The following is a 12773-nucleotide window of genomic DNA, read 5'->3' as shown; positions in this document are numbered from 1 at the left end:
AACCCTTCCTGGTCCTTGTCCTGAGTAACACCTAACTGCATTTGAATTAGCAGGAGTTCAGCAAAGAGGAATCCATGAATATTCGTGACAGCATGCTATTAAAAATATGCCCATATGCTGAAAAGAGGCCTTAAGCAACTTGTCCTCTGGATACTACTGAAAGTCCCTGCAGAGGGTGAGTGACCCTGAAGTAAAAAAGAATAATAATATGAGGAACAGGAGTCTTTTAATGCTCCAGCTTGCACGAAATGGAAGCTATTAAAAATCATATGAAAGGAAATGCCTAAGCCCTGCACAAGATCTACACAGAACTCAGACTATACAAGCTAGACGTTGTGCAACACCAACAGTATGTTCAGTGTATCTTATTTGAATTAAGTGTAAATAGCGTTAGATCATTTATTAAGTGGTGCCTTCCTTGTCAGTTGTGTTTATGTGGAAACGTCTTGTTTTCTTTTTAAATGGAAAAATAAATTATAGAACCTCCCATCCCCTGCTTGTAACCATTCTTCCCTCTTCCAAGAAGCAACCCCTGAATAAGGACACATTGCATAGAGCAAATCTGTAGAAGGAATTTTTATTTAATACAATAAACCCATTACATGGTGGTAGCGTGGGGCAACAGTGGAAGCTCTGATAACAGTAAGTTTTCCATTATCCATGAAAGAACTGAGTAAAAAGCTGGGTCTCCGGCCCCATTGTTCCTGCATATAAGGTAACAGCTCCAGAACCATTTTTTTTAAAGCTGCTGCTAACTGACGTGAATGGAAAATCAAATTTGAGGGTTTGAGGAGAGCATCAGAACTGAAAAAATAAGCTAGAAGAGGATCTGACTGACTTCCTGCCATTGGCCCACAGGCCCAAAAGCAAAAAGATCAGGTAATGCTTTATTAGTGATTTTGATAAATACTCTATCTCCTTCTTAAATACTCCTCTTAATTTGCAAGTTTGACCACTATGGAAGCAATTATAGCAGGTTGGAAAGTTCACAGGGTCCAGAACAGCAAGAGATTTTGCAGGGTCCTGCTAAACCCAAAGGCAATAACGATCATGTTATTATCTGTTGCCGGTGTTAAACAAATAGCAGCCACTGTCACAAAACAGCAATGAATCTCCTGAAAATGATCCATTTGTCCTTAGCAGCCTGCTCTGTGTCTTTAGTGTGGACATACCCACAGATATCCGTGTGGTGAATGTCATGTGTAACTGCTGTCATAAAAAAGAGTTCCTGTGAACACATACATTGTTTGGGGGTGAGTCTGGCATGTGTGCCACACTGGCAGAGAGTACCTTCCTCTTCCAGAACATGTTCTTTCAACTGATGCTCAACTAAGTCATTGGACACTTAATTCTGGTCAATGGTGACATAGGGTTGATTTCATTCATACTTAAGAAATTCATAGAAGCCTGTTTTGGCTCACCTCAAGCTTTGGCAATTGACTGAGAAGGGGTCCCTGAAGACCCCAAGAATTGTAAGAGAGCAGCTGCAGTACAAAATGGGACCATATCTGTAAAGGTGACAGACCTTGAGTGACAGTTGCTGAACTATTGCGTAAATGAAAAATTAGTCATTGTTCAGAAGTTGAACAAGGTCAAATTTCAAGCTACAGAGTTCAAATGAGTCCAAGAATCACCAAGATGTTTACCGGGCTGGGAAAACTGAGCCTACACAGTGGAGGGTCAATGGGTTCCTTGTGCTCACAGCTCACACTGAGTTCTGCTTCCTTTCAGGAACGTCGTCAAAAATGACTTAGTCCACAAGTGAGTTATAACCTGCCAAGTGGTGCTAATCCATGGTCACTGTGGCAAAGCCTTCCTGCGCAGATATACATCTAACTGGCTGACCTTTCAGGACTCAGGAACACTGAATTTGAGTGTATACCTCATGCATGATTCCTGAAAGGATTTGTCAAAACACTGAGCCATACCTGGCAAAGACACTGACACCTTGAAAAAATATCACTGGCAGCTCAGGGTTTGGGCAAATACTTTTTATTCAGAAACCATCTGGTCTTATCACATTCATTATATACTTCAAGAGGCTACCTTGAGAACTACAATTCACCACTGTAAAAATTTCCAGAGGCTGCCATCAAGTATAAGCCTCATGGTTGGCAAGTATCAGATCTTTTGACCTAGAAAATCCTGTTCAGCATTACATTCTGTATCTGTTGCTTCATTCTTGCAGACATTAACTGCTCACTGTGAAGACCTTCCCTGAAAGTCTTTGTCAGGAACTGACTTATTTTAGCTGAATGGTCAATTCTACCACTAGCATCTGGCCACTTTTCAAGTGTGGATAGCTCAGAAGACCACAAATGTGAACATTTCTCAATCACATAAAATCTTTTCAAGGTATGATAATCCATGAGAAATCCATACTGATAATTGGCTATGACTTAACCTTTCAGAGGTTATTCTGATTATTTGGTTTGTTTTAAGCATGTCTTGTGGAGCTCCTGCTACCTAGACATGAATGAGTTCCCCAAAAATGCAGTGAAAGATAAAAAAGACAAGGACTAATGACCTGGCATTGTGCTACATTGCTTGCATTGGTTTCAGCCTACCTGAAATACTGCTGTCTGTGAACAGCTCTAAGTCCATTACAGATTTCACTTTTTAATAGCCACACATTTTAAGAGAGGGAAGGAAACCACAGAGAGAAAAAAAAAAAAAAAAAAACCAAGAACTTCCTGAACTCTGAGCCAATCAGTCTGCCTCACTGACATGTACTCATGGACTTTTCAAAGAGGTCAGATGATGCTCTCACTTCTGAGATTGCCTTCTGCTGACTTACAAACTTCTCCATAGAAACTGTATGTTACCATGCTTTTCATCAAACAGCTGAGGGAATAATCCAAAAAGCTGAGCACAGATCCACAGATCTAGTGATATATTGACACCAGCTCCTTTTTCGAGCTCTGAAGCCTGCTTTTCCTGCAGCACTTCAGTGAAAAATGCTTGTTTATGCTTTTCCTGTTCTAAGCTGAACTAAGGGTAATCACTTGGTAAGACCTCTACAGAGAATGAATCTCAAAGACTATATTTAATTGCCTTCAAGCTGTAACTTAGTTATTGGATAAGCTAAAGAGGAAATATGTTGTAAGGCAGTTTATGCACACTGCACCAAAACAGTGTAAACTGCTAGTCTGGTAGAAGAAAGAAGAATATCATGAGACCTATGTAGGTAGTTTTTACTTAAAGTATAATAATTTTCCCCACCTTTCCTGTTTAGGTTGTCTCAGCAAAATATAGGGAAAATACTGTGGGAACCCTTTGTTAGAAAATAAGGAGCTGAAAATGCAAGACTAGGATGAACACTGCAACAAGGCAGCATTTTTGTTGATGTTATATGAGACAGCCCTGAAAAGATCATGTTGCGCTGAGGTCTCTTGGAACATGATGTGCTCCAGATCTTGTGAGTTTATCACAGAAAAGAGAAGGGGTTTCTTTCTTCTTGAGGAATGATCTTAAACCACCAACCATCTCTATTCTATCTTTGGTTCCTTTATTAAGTGGTGGAATTTTCAATTAGTAAAACTAAAACTGAAAACCTTGTCTATATTTGTCTCACCTTATTGAAGAAGTTACACAAAGATTCTAATAATGTACAAAGAGATAGCCACTGTGTGTCTGGCAAAACTGAGATGACATTCTGTCTCACAATTCCTTAAGAACAAGTTCCAAAAAAAACATTTAGAAGTCTAAAGTACTGTTCAGGCAGAAGGTGTGAAGGTCCAAGACTGTGATTTAAAAACAAAAAATCTTGACTCCCTGTCTCTTATGCCAGAGAGATTGCCTGTACACCTAAGCCTTATTCCAAAAACTTGTTTGGGCGCCAAGTGGTGTGCTGTCACAAATGGCCAAAGATGTTGCTTTCTTGCTTGAACTGAACATCTTATCTGATCTCATGTCACACCTAAGATTCCTTGGGATTCACAAAGGAGACATCCCTCTTAGGAGGGCCGTCTGTAGGTCTGATCTATACATATTGCACACACACTGAATTCAGTGAAAAGCACAGTGGCAGCAGTGTGGTGACAGGAATCGCTGTTTTATACAATAGCTTAGTGATTAGGGTAATTGCCAAGTAAGGAGGAGGATAAAGACACAATTGCACATTTTCTACCTCCCAGCACACTTCTAACCACTCAGCTATTATGGAAGTGATGGGAGCCAACCTAGTCTGGCTTTTCAAAGGATTGAGCCAGTCCCTGTATCTGAAAGGGTCAAACAAGTTCTTAGTCTGTCTTCCAGTCCTGGTGATGCCCTCTGGCTAAGGCACGTGTGGTTCAGTGTGTGGCTGCCATGCTTCTCAACGGCTGTGGTACCACAAAAGTCAACTCTGCAGCAGCAGGAGATATGAAATGAGTGTTAGCATTTCTTGCATTAGTTAAACTCTGCTGCCAGGAACAAAAGGTCTGTGAAAGCCCTGGTGGAATTAATGTGTCAGAAGCCATGGCATTTTCAATACGTTGTGATTTAAAAAAATATACTTGGAGGAAATAATGCAGAAATTGCCAAATATTTAAGATCGAGTCATGTTTCCATAAAAGTCAGTGGGAGATTTGCCACAGACTTTTAAAAGACAAGGATTAAACTCTAAATAGCTCGTTTATGAGGAACAAGTGATATTTTAATGTACCAGTATTTTTCCAAACTGTTTTAGGAAAATTATTAATAACTGAAGAAATCTGAAAAAAAGAAATCTTGAAATATGCTTAATTACCATAGCAACGCCTGTCTTACACACTGTCGAATATCATAACTCCAGAGAGACACAGAGCTGCCATGACCAGACAGCTTCTTTTAAAATTTCCTGTTTACTAAAAATCAAAGACTTGTACTGTATAATTCTCCTTAGACACAATAACAAAACCAGCTTCTTTTGACATTCGTCACAGTTTGTCAAGCAGTTTTCCCCACCTTTCTATGAACAAATGGAGATCACCTTTACTTAATGCTTTTAAAGGTCTTTGTTACAAAACTAAATATGGAATTGAGTTAAATAATGAATGACACTGCAGTGTCTGTAGTGAACCTTTCCTTCCATGAATCAATGTCATTCAGGGAGCTGAACAGTCTGACTCGTCTCAGTTTTAAAATTCTATGCACATGTTGATTGACACTTGCCTTGCTGCATAGTATATAAATATTAGGAACTCCCCAAAAGTATGGGAAGAATTAAATTTATCATAGCATTATTAACAATGAATTAGTCTTGGTTATAGATTCAAAAGTTGATAACCTGCCTCTTAAACCTCCATGTGTCCTTGATTTAGCAAAATACATGGCAATTTTAAGTACACAAAAATATTACTGGCATGCTAAAAGATTTTATTCAGCTTTTTAAAGAGAATGGACTACCTCTGTTCTCAGCAGGCTGTGGATCCAGTTCTAGAAATGGTGGGGTGGAGGATTGTGTAGGGGCCAGGCAGCCGGAAATACTTAGATTCTTCTGCAAAGGTGTCCTGTTCCCCATGCCGCCACTCCAGCCAGTAGGCCCGTGGAAAATAGATACGGTAGCAGGTATCTTCATGTTATCATCATGGTCTATCATCATGAATATTCATCCTAACAAATTGAAAAGCCAATATTAAATTATCAGATATATTACAGAGGACAAGATTCACACATTTGCAGTCTTAACACTGTTCTCTTACAATTACTTATCATGTTTTTAAGTCACCAAGGCCTGAAATTTTGTGTACTTAAAGCAGCTTTTACAAGCATGAATGAAATCATTTTTTGAGACGTAAGACAATGAAAAAACCTGACATACCTGTATGTTTGCCAATAGTTCTTTGCCAAGGTGGAATTTTGTTCCACTGAAGTTGAGCACGTGTACGCTGCAGGTGACAGCAGAGTAGAGGTACAGACTGGCTCAGGGGAAGCAGTTTAGCCATGACATGACAGGGACCCATTTGCACAGCATAGCCTTCCAACTCAATTCTTTCTAGTTATTTTTGCCTGCTAAAGAGGAGAGACCCTATTATAACAAAGGAATCTCCTGATAAGCATGAAGTACCAGAGGGAACAAGAATACTGCTTACTGGAAAAAGCAAACTGCACACTTGGTTTACTTTATTTCTGGCTATTTATAGCTTACTTGAATATTGTGACAATTGCAAACAGTGCTATAAACTAGCTATTTAAACCCCCTGCTGAATGTATCCTGACAAGACCTAGAGGGGCTTATTAATTTTCTAGCCTGAGAGAATTAAGCTTGTGATCCACTGCAGAATGTGCCAAAACAAGTCAGACACTGAATTTTTAAACCTTCACTTTTTATGTCTGACTTTTTAATTAGAGTGTTACCCCAATCCTCTTCACATGCAATTTAATCATTTTACAGGAAAAAAAACTCACTTAATGTTTCAACATAAGAAGAAAATTTATGACTGCAGAGGGGAAAAAGAAAAAATTACAATGCCTCATAATGCAGCTTTGCCACATTTAAAATCTAAGTGCTCTTGAGTAGTAGGTTAAAAGGAATAAATTTTCGAAGGGATGACTCCATAGCACCAACTTCACTATATTACAGGAAAACTTTCATTTTGCCATTATTGTCACCAAGGAAATTCAAGTTAATTCTAGCTACCACCTTCTCAGATAGAGAATTCTGGTTAAAAATTTATAGCCTATTTTTAAAATCTCTGTAAATATCGCTAATGACTTCTGCTGCTGCCTAGATCAATTTCCTGACTAGCACATTCCAGATAGCCTAAATTAAAATATGTTTGATATTATGTGTCATTAGTAAGTGAGCACTCTTACCTTTTTAGATACAAGACATCTTTACATCATTTGCATTTGAAAGGGATGAGTAATTTTCAGCTTTGAGAGAATTTAACCCACATGATTTCTGCATAATTTTGCATTCTGCTTTTAAAAAAAACCCTCTCTCTCCTGCCATACCTTTCATATTCGTTTTATGATTAGGTTTCCCAGTATCTCTTGCCCTGCCAGTTTGTCCATATCTCATGAGTACTGCTTGGGAGCTTCCTCAAAGGAAGATGAAAGCTCAGTCCTGCTCTATTTTTCTTCAAACCACTTCAGTAGTGTCTGCTGGGGATTATCTATGGAAAATAATTTAATAAAAGAATATATTTACTACATAAGAGGCAAAGCCAAAATACAACTTACCTTCTACCCAATTAATATTTGTGCTAGCTTAGCTTTAAATATTTTTGTTTTAATCAAACACTAATCCCCCATCTTCTGTGGAGCTCCATGAAAGTCTAAATTTCTACGTGTAGCAACCAAAAAAAAAAAAAAATTGGGCCCTAGACCTTCTCTTGCTCATTTTAGCTTTTGTAGCAGATTCATTCTTTTCTTCTTCAGCAATAAAAATCAGCACTGAAAAAATAGAAGGAAGCCATCAATTCTGTGTGGGTAGATAAAAGCTACCCTTCAAGAAGGATCGTAAGTCATCTTATGTACATTTTACCAGTGTTGTCAGTGCTGGATTGTTCTCTGTGCTATGTACAGGATCTAAAGGATATATTTTGCTACTGAAACTGCTGCCCATACTTTTTAGTCTGTATGTAATGTCCTATGGCAAAACCATCAATGATCTGATGATGAATGCCATTTCAATTTTTCATTTTTTACACTCTCCTATCTTTATAAACATTTGTACTAGTAACTTTTTCATTGAGAGTTTGCATAAAATATTTGGTTTTTTTTCAGATTTCTCAACTGTAATTTCTACTTCCTGATTTCTCAGGCCTTCGTGATAATAGCATTAAAGATCAAGCTTTAAGTTGGAAATCTCAGGAAATTTATTAGCTGTAGTATACTGGCTGTGTTTCAGCCAGTCTATAATAACATCAAGTATTGCATGTCTGATTTGTTTTTGTTGTTTTATTATTTCAGGATCAACTACATTTCTTGTTTTATTTGGCTGGTTCAAGTTGAATCAGGTATGAACAACAAACTGACTCTTCTAGAAACATCTGACCCCAGTCCCTTGTTGGGCCCTGTTGGTAGTTGATCTTCCTGCAGCCAAAACTTAGCCTCCCTTTTTTAAAGTCGTGGAAGGTGCCCGCTAGACTGTCCTTGAGTATGAGGAGTCTTATTAATCCATATGCCAAGAGAAGCAGTACAAAATTAGCCATGAATGCTATACAAACATCCACAAAAAATTACTATAGCATTTTTGTGGTCCATAAATTATAAAAAGAAACACTGTTCCTAATCATGTCCGCTATGCACTTCTTTTCTATAAAAAGACAAGGCAGTGGCAAATGAGTTACTGTTTTTATGCATACAGCATTGTATCAGTCAGGTCTAAGAATGAGATGATGATTTCTCTCTGCATAATCTATCATAATCATCAGAAACACTTTTGGAGCAATATCTGTGCATTTTCATTTAGCTGCTGTACCTGTATCAGCAGCATCTTCTTACCTTGTATTTGCTGAGTTATTTGCATTAGAAACAGGGACATGAGGTTTTTCTGGACTTCAGTTTGTATTGTAGGGACCAGTGGTTTCAAGGTATGCCACTCATGTAGAGCAATCAACAGAAATAGGTTTCAAAAGCAGTTTTCAGTGTCTTTGCTGAAACATATTTTCTACCACTCCTGTCCTGGCAGACTAAGGATGATCCTGCCATATATAAAATCATCATGGGATTCCACTGTTTATTGAATAGTATCGCTAAAGTTTTTTTCTTCCACATAAATTTTCCTTGGTCAAGGTTTGACTTAGTCAAGTTGCCAGTTAAGCCATATTGTTTCTCACAAAGACCTAGATCAAGTTTTATTAATTATGTAATATATTGATCCCCTTTTAAACCTTCTATCAACTGCACTACTTTATTTGAATTCATATACTTTATCTATCTCTTAAAAGTCATGAAGGTGAGGAAGAATGTAAAATGGAATCATGTTTGTATACTTTAATAACTATTTTACATGAATATTGATATATTGATGCATAAGTAGACACAAAAGAGAACAGAAACAAAATCACAGAAATAACCATATGTCCTTAATTCATTCTTAATCTGATATGATCTGTGCTTCCTCTACCACTTCAATGTGATGTCTTTCCAAGGAGCTATTCTTCACAATAGTGTCCCAGGCCTGAAATATGCTTTAGCATAGCTGCTTCTTTGGTCAGCATAACTAGACAGCAGTCAAGACCTCATAAGGTTGCTTTCATTACCTTGAGGAGATAAAGGTACAAGTCAATCTTGTCTGACAAAAAAAAAAAAAAAGGTATTTTGCTTTGCTAGACAGAACAAATGAGAGAGTTTTCCTGTTCTGAGAGGCTCTGTGCCCCAAAATCTCTCATTCTTTGCTTCCCTTAAATTATGTTAGTGGGTACTTTTCAGACTCTGCCTTCAACTCACGCACACACATATGCACACACGGAGCCTGCAAATCCATGCTCTAGCTCCTAGATAAGACACCCTGGTCACCACGAGTCCATTACTGCAAGTTGTAACAATCACAGTTTTTACCTAAACTTACTGTCTAAAAGCATTTACTTGCTCTTTTTCTTGAGCCTGAAGTAAGCTTTATAATGACGCTTGTTGTTGTTTTTGTATTAAAATCTGCTTCAAGATGACCTGTAACACCTCCCAGTAAAGAAAAAAAGTTCTAACTCATTCATTATATAAAATGCTTCAGTTTCTAAGGTTTAAGCTACATGAACTAGTCTCAGGCCAAGCTCATCTCTCAGATCCCCTTAACTGTTATTAGCTAACCTAGATTACAGATTCAGCTGATAAGCCTACATTTGGTTGCATGACCACAAGCTCCTTTACCCACCCTGACTAGAAGTTCCCAGCATTCAGAAGGAACAGCATGGGCTAATCCTGGACCACCTCTACCTTTAAAGAGTATTTTGATTTTATAAGTAGGTGTTACAAAAGAGTCTTTATTTCCATAATCAAATACTATTTGTTCCATGGGGATTCTGACATGTTCAGTATGCAGGGTCAGTGTTGTTATATGTCAAATGAAGATTGTGCACTGGAGGAAAACGCTGCCTCCCAGACCACCACCTCTTTTATTCCAAATCTGACTGCTGCTCTGGCTAGCTGGGATTTTATCCCTGCCTCTCTCCTAGAGTCCTACATGATGCCGAGAAAGTCACCCAAACCACAGTTTTCAAAAAAGTGGCCACAAGCTATGCATTCCTCATTTTTTGGGTATCTAATATGAAACAGCTGGGGAAAGATTCGCAGGCAGAGCGAGTGCTCAGAACTCCAGCTGGAGCTGCTTTCCATTGCATAAAATTTTATAAAAAGGTTACACACTCTGAAATATGAATTCCAAGCTGGGTATCTAAAAGCAGTGGACATTTCTGACAATGCGATAGTAATACAAACCATTTCTACAGTAAATGCAGCAAAAAGAAGTTTACTAACATTTGTGAATCCTTCAGAGCAGATCTGCTGAGATTTTGTTAGTGTTGGCAGAGAGCTCTCAGGTGCTTTATCATGGTATAGGATCCACAACTCTGAACTAGCTGCTGGCCTCACTTTACAAAGATTTCTTCTCCTTTCAGCAGGGACTTAGTAGTCTGCAAGACATCAAAAGGTTTTGCATAGAACCGATGCAAAAACGGAACCCCTTCTCCCACCACATATACACGGTGTTATACACACAAGCAAACAAACAAGCAGAACTGAGGAAAGTAAGAGAAATAAACAAATGTTCCAGGCTAAACTACACGTAGGTATTTGTAAATGAAAACAATTGTAGCAACACTGCAAGACAGACTTTTCTCAACAAAGCTGGGTGTTTCTGCGGTTAAAAAAGCTCGTGAAGCTTTGCCTTCCCCAGAGCATGAGGAAAAGGAGGCATCTCACGGCAGTATCCAGCATGCCATGTTACCTATCACCAGGATCTAGGCCATGGAAGCAGGGAGCATGTTCGAGTTTCTGAGTCTGGGTACATATTCTGGTCATACCCAAATCCTCCTAGGGCAAGATCTGAGTCCCAGCTCAGTGCACACTGGTTTCCGTTGAAACCCAGCTGAGCATCCTAGAGGCAATCGTAATATGTTTTGATAAATAACCAGTATGAGTAAAGGGATCAGCAGTTATATGTAGACACAAGCTAAGTTAACGCAGAAGATACGGCAAGGAACAAGCTCATGTCATAAGACCTGCCTATTTCAGCAAGACTGTGGGACGCTTGGGTTAAAATTCCTGTTGCTGCCTGAGGGAATCTGGCCTGAGATTTCCCATCTCTAGTTGAATATGCTCATCACTAATGGTCAGCTATTTTGGGGCACGAAGGTGTGAGGTTTCCCATTATTTCTGTTCAAACTTTTCCACTTTGCATGGAATGAATATTCATTGGGCTCATGAGAGAATCAAAGTGTAAAAATATGCCTATAAGTGGGTTGTTAGGATGCTCAGCAGGGAAACTGGGTGCGAGGAAAGAAGGGATAGATAGGGTGAGTCTAGTCCTTGCTTCAATGAATTCTTACAATAAAAGCAAGAAAACATTCCTTAGAGCAGGAATACTCCCCCAGGTGAGTGCAGAAACCACTTGTTTTCACCTGCTTTTTGATGTGATCACTTCTTGTGTCACCAGAAGAACAACTTCAGCAGGAGAGCTTGAGCAGTGGATGGCTTCACACCTCCTCAGGCAAAGGGAGGGAGGACTGGGGGCCTCTGCTTCCTAAATCAGCGCTTTGCTCACTGGACTATCAGGTAGTGAATGTGCATAGGAAGAAAGGCTCTTTTCTTCCCACTGTGCAGGTTAAGGAAGTGATAAGGTTTAGGTGTGTCTAGAATTTCCCAGCTAAGCCATAGCAGAGCAGAGGTTTTGCTGATCTGTGTTTTGGACTGAGGTTTGCATGCTGGCACTGGCAGTGAGACAGAAGTTAAATGCTTGAGTCTGTTTGTGGCAGTAGCTCTCAGATGCAGTACTGAAAATGCTACATGGAAATTAGTAGTTGTGCATTTGATGCTGGATAATGTGAGGTAAATGTGGTCTGAAGCCACTTACAGAATGATGAGAACAACTCTCCTATAGCTGTGATAATCAAATTTCTCCTTCTGAAATACCCTTATATATGGGTCTAGGAGTAAAAATGATCCTGGCAGAAAAGTAATTAAATAGAACGACTGTAAAGTTCTGATAATAGTTTGTCCTAAATTCAGCAAAAAGCCCTTCATCTAGATGCACTAAAAATTAGATTAAATAACTGTTCACAAGAACTCTTCCATGAAAGTGTTTTTCCCTTTAGACTGTTGCTTTAATGACTGTGTAATTATTGGAATGAATGGAGCTTGATGGAACACTAGCATTTTTAACACAGATTTTATCAGGAAGTGACAGTGTCTTTTGTCTTATCATAACTTTTTATTTTGACCCTCTGATGCCTGACTATTGTATTAAATTTTCCATTTGTGGAGCGGGTGATAAATTCACCGCTGGTGAAAATGTATTGATTTAAGTCTGTTTATATTGACTTCCGCTGGCTTTCCTCAGGAATGCATTTGTCCCACAAAGCCTATTGCAAAATTATTTAGACAGAGGTTGACAGAGTTACACTGTACAGGTAAAGACATAAATTTCTATATGTTGCCCTGAAATGACCCTGCTATGAGGAAGGGTATTTGGACATGGCCTCTTCTATGGAAAAATTCTATAGAATTTAACAAGAGGGAACAACATTGTTTTAAGACTTAGCAACAAAAATATTTTATGGAATCACAGAATCACAGAATGGTTGAGGTTGGAAGGGACCTCTGGAGATCATCTAGTCCAACCCCCCTGCTCAAGCAGGGTCACCTAGAAC

Source organism: Apteryx rowi, unplaced genomic scaffold (genome assembly GCF_003343035.1).
Source record: "Apteryx rowi isolate R43461 unplaced genomic scaffold, aptRow1 scaffold_219, whole genome shotgun sequence".
NCBI classification, from domain to species: domain Eukaryota; kingdom Metazoa; phylum Chordata; class Aves; order Apterygiformes; family Apterygidae; genus Apteryx; species Apteryx rowi.
The sequence above is the reverse complement of the archived record's forward strand: the minus strand, read 5'-3'. Positions refer to the sequence as shown.